Source organism: Diabrotica virgifera, chromosome 9, assembly GCF_917563875.1.
Source record: "Diabrotica virgifera virgifera chromosome 9, PGI_DIABVI_V3a".
Classification (NCBI taxonomy): Eukaryota; Metazoa; Arthropoda; class Insecta; order Coleoptera; family Chrysomelidae; genus Diabrotica; species Diabrotica virgifera.
This window is the reverse complement of record NC_065451.1, coordinates 75,244,498-75,251,533: the sequence shown is the minus strand read 5'-3', so window position 1 is coordinate 75,251,533 and position 7,036 is coordinate 75,244,498.

The following is a 7,036-nucleotide window of genomic DNA, read 5'->3' as shown; positions in this document are numbered from 1 at the left end:
CTTAACTGCAAGACGCAAGAGTCGCACAGACTTAGTCTTGTCCTTGCTCAAGTTTTGCACGGTCAGTCTTGGTCTTGGTTCTAATTAGGCGGTCTTGGTCTTGGACCAATTTTGGGCAACACTAACGAATTATCATCATGCTTTTGAGGAAGCAAATTTGTGGAACTACTATGGGAGATTTAAAGTTAGAGCGTTCGTCGAGCGAACGTCGTAAAAACCATAAATATTTTCTTCTAACTCAACAATTACAATTGACAAAACAAGGTATAAATTGATCCTGATGTATGATTTCACAGAATATGTGTCGTCAAAAAAATGATGAATGAATGACAAATTATTTAAAATGGGAATTATTACTCTTTCCTTAAGATTATTTGAACACATTTGGGATGCTAAAAAATAGCAAATAAGATTTATACTCATTATTTTAAAATTGTTCAATTAATGTACGTGATCCTATATGGACCCATTTCGTTTTACATGGAGGTTTTTGATACTTAAAGTAAAGTAAACTTTTTCCGTCAATAATGAAAAATAAAATATATTCAAAATAATAACTATGAAAATAATTGTACGGCCAATTTGATGGATATGACAGTTTAACAATGAAAGCGACTGAAAGAAGCCGACGAGAAAAACAGAATAAGTCATCTGACGTTTATTTCAATGATGATTTTTTAATGATTTTAGTTTACAATCGTGTAGTAAGATTTTTCATCACGATTTTAATCCTGTCCAATCAGATTATTATTATACTGGGATGATCTACTTACTAATAGAACACGTTTTAGAGACGGTCTAGGAACTAGAGAGGCACTATTTTGTATGCGCGTTCTGTTACAAAAAATCTGTGAATTCCGAAATAACGTTTATGTTTGTTTCATCGACTTCGAGAAGACATTCGACTGAGTACAACACGATATACTTTTCAATTGCCTACAGGCAGCAGGTCTTGACCACTACGATATAAGAGTGCTAATAGAGTACTTATATTACAATTAAGTAGCATCTATCCAAATTGGAGATAGTCGTACTGAAAAACTACCATCAAACGTGAAGTGCGACAGGGTTGCGTTTTGTCACCCAGTCTCTTTAATCTCTACTCTGAAAAAATCTTTAGGGATGCTTTGGACAACAGCGGTGGCGCCCAAAATCCCGACAGCCAAAATCTCGACAGCCAAAATCCCGACGGCCAAAACACTGACACGCCAGAATCCCGACACGCCAGAATCCCGGCAGGCCAAAATCCCGACATACAACAATCCTCACATAAGTAAAAATTCCGACCACTACATTTTGAATATTTGTTGTTTTCTTTTCAAATGCAATACCAAATCATATTATAGAGTATTGAAATTGAAAAATTGTTACTTACTAACAAGGACGGGTAATAATTATTATGTATTTTAAAAGAAAAAATTATTTAAACACTTAATTTTATAATATAAAAGCTATACTTACTGAAATGGAAGGTTGTAAGTGACATGATAATATCTATTTCATGAAAGAAAACTTTAATTCAGGATTTGATTATACATGTATATGATGTATATTATTGAACTATATAATATTGGCAAAAAAAATAATTTAATTCATATACCCATGTTAGAAATTTTATTTAGAAAATTAGTTCATATTAAATGGTAAATACTTTTGTTTAGTAACACAAAATAAAAACAGATGGCCATAAACAAAAAACAAGAAATAAATGTAATTATATGTTAAAATAAACTTATCAAACCTGTCGGGATTCAATGAATCCTGGCCTGTCGGGATTTTGGCGTGGCGGGATTTTGGCCGTCGGGATTGTGGCTGTCGGGATTTTGGGGTAGATCCGGACAACAGACAAGAGGGAGTAAGACTGGGCAGACATGTAATCAACAATATCATATACGCCGACGGCACAGCCATTCTTGCAGAAAATTTAGAAGATCTCCAGACAATAGTAAATCTAGTCAGTGAAGCAAGTTATCGGAGAGCCCTAAAAATAAATATTTCAAAAACAAAGTGGATGGCAGTTGGAAAGATAAATGTAGATCAAGGTGTGCTTTCTCTTGATGGAGAGGAGATAGAACGGATAAACCATTTTAAATACGTTGACAGTTGGTTAAATGTAAATTGCGACTGTGATGAAGAGATAATAACCAGGATTGAAATATCACGTAAGGCTTTTATGACCTGAAAACCAGTTTTATATAACCGAAGCCTGTCGATGAATATTAGCAAAAAGGTCCTAAAATGTTACGTGTGGTCTATATGTTATGGTAAGGTTGTGAGATATGGACGTTAAAAAGCAAAAGGCTAAATAAATTAGAAGCATTCGAATTCAGGTGCTATCGACGAATCCTAAAGATATCGTGGGTTTCGCACACTTTCAATGAAGATGTTCTCCAAATGATGAATTCAGAACGTCTGCTCATAAACATCATAAAGAGGGGAAAAACAGAATAATTCAGTCATATAATTAGAGGACCTAAATACCATCTACTTCGCCTTATAATACAAGGAAAAGTTGAGGAAAAGAGATGGATTGGTCGAAAGAAACTTTCATGGTTGCGTAATTTATTTATTTATTTATTTATAGTAAATACAAATAACCTGGCCTCTTGAGACTAATCCAGGTCGTTTCCTGATGGGATTACAGTAGTTGATACACATCATTTTTATTTTAATAATTTTCTAATTTATTAACTAATTAATAATGGCCCTAATCTAATACTAATTCTGAAAATTATAAATTACAAATAATTCTAATAAATAATTATAATAAACAATTTTAATAAACAATTCTAAACAATTTTAATAAACAAAATACCTATAATTTTTAAGTTTTTTTTTTATTTTAATTTTTTTTGTGAAAATATAATTTTTATAGTGTTTCCAGTTCTCATTCTCAGATGAGAAATTATCTATTATGTAATCTAAAAATAGTTAGAAATAATTGTAAGTGTAGGTCTATTTGACTTGTATAACATCCCCAATGGTATTTCGGTGAGCCTCAGACCCTTAGCCGAAAATATCCATGAGTTTTAAAATTTCAAGTTTTTAGCTATACTTTTTTTTGCTTGATTAATATTTTTTCATTTTTCATTTATTTTATTTTATTTTATATTTAATATTAATTTTTAATTTTTTATTATATACATATAAATATTTATTTACTTATACCGTTATTTTATTCCATATTTTTATATATAATTTTAATTTTATATTTTATAATTTCTTATTCCAATTCATATAGGTTGGATATTTACTTGATTTCTTCTTCGTCTGATATTATATAATTCTAATTGTTTCTTTGCTATTATGTCCGCTAAATTATTTATATTAGTGATTATATAATTCTTCATTTTGTATTATATTTTCTATATTTATGCCAACAAGGTCTCTTCTCATTCTTTGTAATTCTTGTGTATTTGTTTGGCTTTCGCAATTAAATAATATGTGTAGTAAAGAAAAGAGAGACGTTCTCACAAACAATTTATTTTACTACTGACGACCGGTTTCGCTGTTTACAATTTATACAGCATCATCAGGTCCGGTTAAAGTAAAATCAAATGCTACAAAACAAAAACCAGAGTTAGTTAAGTGGTCTGGTTTGAATAAATTTTTAATGATACAGCCAATATCAAAGTACATCTGTCAAAGCATGCACATGAATACCCACATGTACGCGCGCATGGTGTACAATCCTCATACTCACAAACATGCACGCATCCATGTGCAGCGGCAAACTATAGTATATCAAGTATAAGATATATACTTACTTTCCGGTATAAGGGAAAAAAAAGTAGTAGTATTCAATATCATACTTTTCATGCACCTTGCTAGAGGGATGGTTGGTGAAGGGAAAGATTTCAATGTAATATATTAACTAAACATCGATGGGGTCTTGAAGGGTTTAGTAGGAAAATACGACATTAAACCGATAATCCAATTTGTTAGTTATATATAGTAATGTTATTTTAATTATATCTATGGTGATGTTATCTTATTTATAAATGTAGCTTTTATTATTTGATAGTTAGATGTTGTGTTGGGTGTGCGACTTTAAGAAAAATTGTTCGTTTGTGTAATAAATATGATCTGTTTGTGAATATTTATTTTCTCTGTTTAAAAAATTGTAGTTGAATATAAAATTGAACAGTAGTAATTTGTTAAAACTTTTTTACATTTAAAAAATATTAAAATTGTCAAAATTAATCAAAATTTAAAATCATTCATAACTGACTCAGAGTTGAAGCTGTGTTAAGGTAATGCAGTAAGTAAATTAAATTAAATTAAACCAATTGTAATGTGAAGTTATAATTATCTATATTATAATGAAAAACTATGGAATATCACTAAGAAGTTTAAAAAAGTGAAAATGTAGAAAAAATTTTAATAATAAATGAATGATGAAAAAACTATGTAAAAACTTTTTTCCTATTGTATAGAAATATTTGTTTAGTTTAATGAATAGTTGTGTAGATCAAAATTTACTTTAATTTAAAAATTTTTATGGTGAAACATTACCTTTATTGTTGCATTGATGGTTTCTTTATTGGTAAAAAAGGTTTCTTTTGTTTTTTTAACTTTGATAAACAACACATAACAAAACTTTTGAACAAACACATAGGATAGACAAACAGGAGTTTGGAATTTTGAAAAGGAAGGTGATTGTTAAGCACTACATCTTATTATATTTCTTTTTGATTTTAAATTATCAAAAATTCCTCTGAGTTCTTTATGAGGTGCCAATGTCACTGCATATCACGGTCATTGAGAGTGACTTTAAGTCAATGTCATAATTCTACTTCTCCTAAGATGTAGTGAGAGTTGCCTGCTTAGCTATTATAAAATGAAGTGATTTTCGAAAATATTTCTATGAAATATGGAAATATAAAATATTGATAATATGATATTGGCCGGATTTCATCATTCATTTATTATTAAAATTTTTTCTACATTTTCACTTTTTTAAACTTCTTAGTGATATTCCATAGTTTTTCATTATAATATAGATAATTATAACTTCACATTACAATTGGTTTAATTTAATTTAATTTACTTACTGCATTACCTTAACACAGCTTCAACTCTGAGTCAGTTATGAATGATTTTAAATTTTGATTAATTTTGACAATTTTAATATTTTTTAAATGTAAAAAAGTTTTAACAAATTACTACTGTTCAATTTTATATTCAACTACAATTTTTTAAACAGAGAAAATAAATATTCACAAACACATCATATTTATTACACAAACGAACAATTTTTCTTAAAGTCGCACACCCAACACAACATCTAACTATCAAATAATAAAAGCTACATTTATAAATAAGATAACATCACCATAGATATAATTAAAATAACATTACTATATATAACTAACAAATTGGATTATCGGTTTAATGTCGTATTTTCCTACTAAACCCTTCAAGACCCCATCGATGTTTAGTTAATATATTACATTGAAATCTTTCCCTTCACCAACCATCCCTCTAGCAAGGTGCATGAAAAGTATGATATTGAATACTACTACTTTTTTTTCCCTTATACCGGAAAGTAAGTATATATCTTATACTTGATATACTATAGTTTGCCGCTGCACATGGATGCGTGCATGTTTGTGAGTATGAGGATTGTACACCATGCGCGCGTACATGTGGGTATTCATGTGCATGCTTTGACAGATGTACTTTGATATTGGCTGTATCATTAAAAATTTATTCAAACCAGACCACTTAACTAACTCTGGTTTTTGTTTTGTAGCATTTGATTTTACTTTAACCGGACCTGATGATGCTGTATAAATTGTAAACAGCGAAACCGGTCGTCAGTAGTAAAATAAATTGTTTGTGAGAACGTCTCTCTTTTCTTTACTACACTAGTATGGACTCACACATGCAACACATTCATTATTTAAATAATATGTGTTCTGGTGGCCTATTCCTCCACATTCAAAATATTCATCACCTTTTAAATTAAATATATTATGTAGGTATGTAGGGTACGGACCGTGACCTGTAAGGAAATATATTAATCCTTTTATTGGGTTAAATAATAAATATAAATAATAATAACTTTTAGGGTTGCGTAATATTAGACAGTGGTGTGGTTCCACGGTAGAAGAATTATTTCGCGCAGCAGCCGATAGAGAGAGGTTTCAGGAACTTGTAGACATGATGACAGCCAACGCCTGAATACGGACACGGCACCTGAAGAAGTAGATATTAATATTAAGAGTTTTGTTCACGCACTTTCCTGACACTTTCCCGAATCGAATGCAAAAAGTTGTACAGCGATTCATCTTGCTGCGGAAAATTGGTAGATTTAGTGCTTCATCGCCACGCCTAAAGTTTCGTCGCACTTCAAAATACACTCACCGGCACAAAATTCCGCCACCCAAAATTTTTGATTAAGTTTGACAATCTACAACTTTCTTATTTGTACTCCGATTTTCAAGATTCTTGCATCAGTATGTAGATACATGTATTGATGTTGGTTGTTATTATTCCGGTAACAATTTTTTTTTGCTTAGATGGCATTATACGGGGTTGAATGGAAGCATTGTATTTTCTCTTAAGAGGATGGGTACGTATTTTCGGCTGCAATGCTATTCAAATGGGGATTCATTTTTTTCGGATCCTGAGAAAACTAATAAGTATTTTTGAAAGATTTAAACGCAGAATGAAAAATCACGTTATTAGCGAGGGCCTAAAGTCCCTAAGAACTTCTATATTGTTTATTTTAATAAGTTACTGGGGTGAAAAAATAAGAGAAATCTTAGTGTGATTTTTAATTTCAAATATCTCATTCAAAATAAACTTCTTATTTATTCTAAGGGACTTTCGGCCCTCGGTAATAATTTATTCTTTGATTCTGCGTTTAAATTTTTCAAAAATATTTATTGTTTTTTTCAGGATTGGAAAAAATTAACACAATGTCCGTGGTAATATTTTCCAAATCTATCTTTGTCTTACAACGCACTTAGTCGAATAGAATATTGTCAGCATATTGTCAGTCAGACAGTGACAATAAGTGACAATTTTA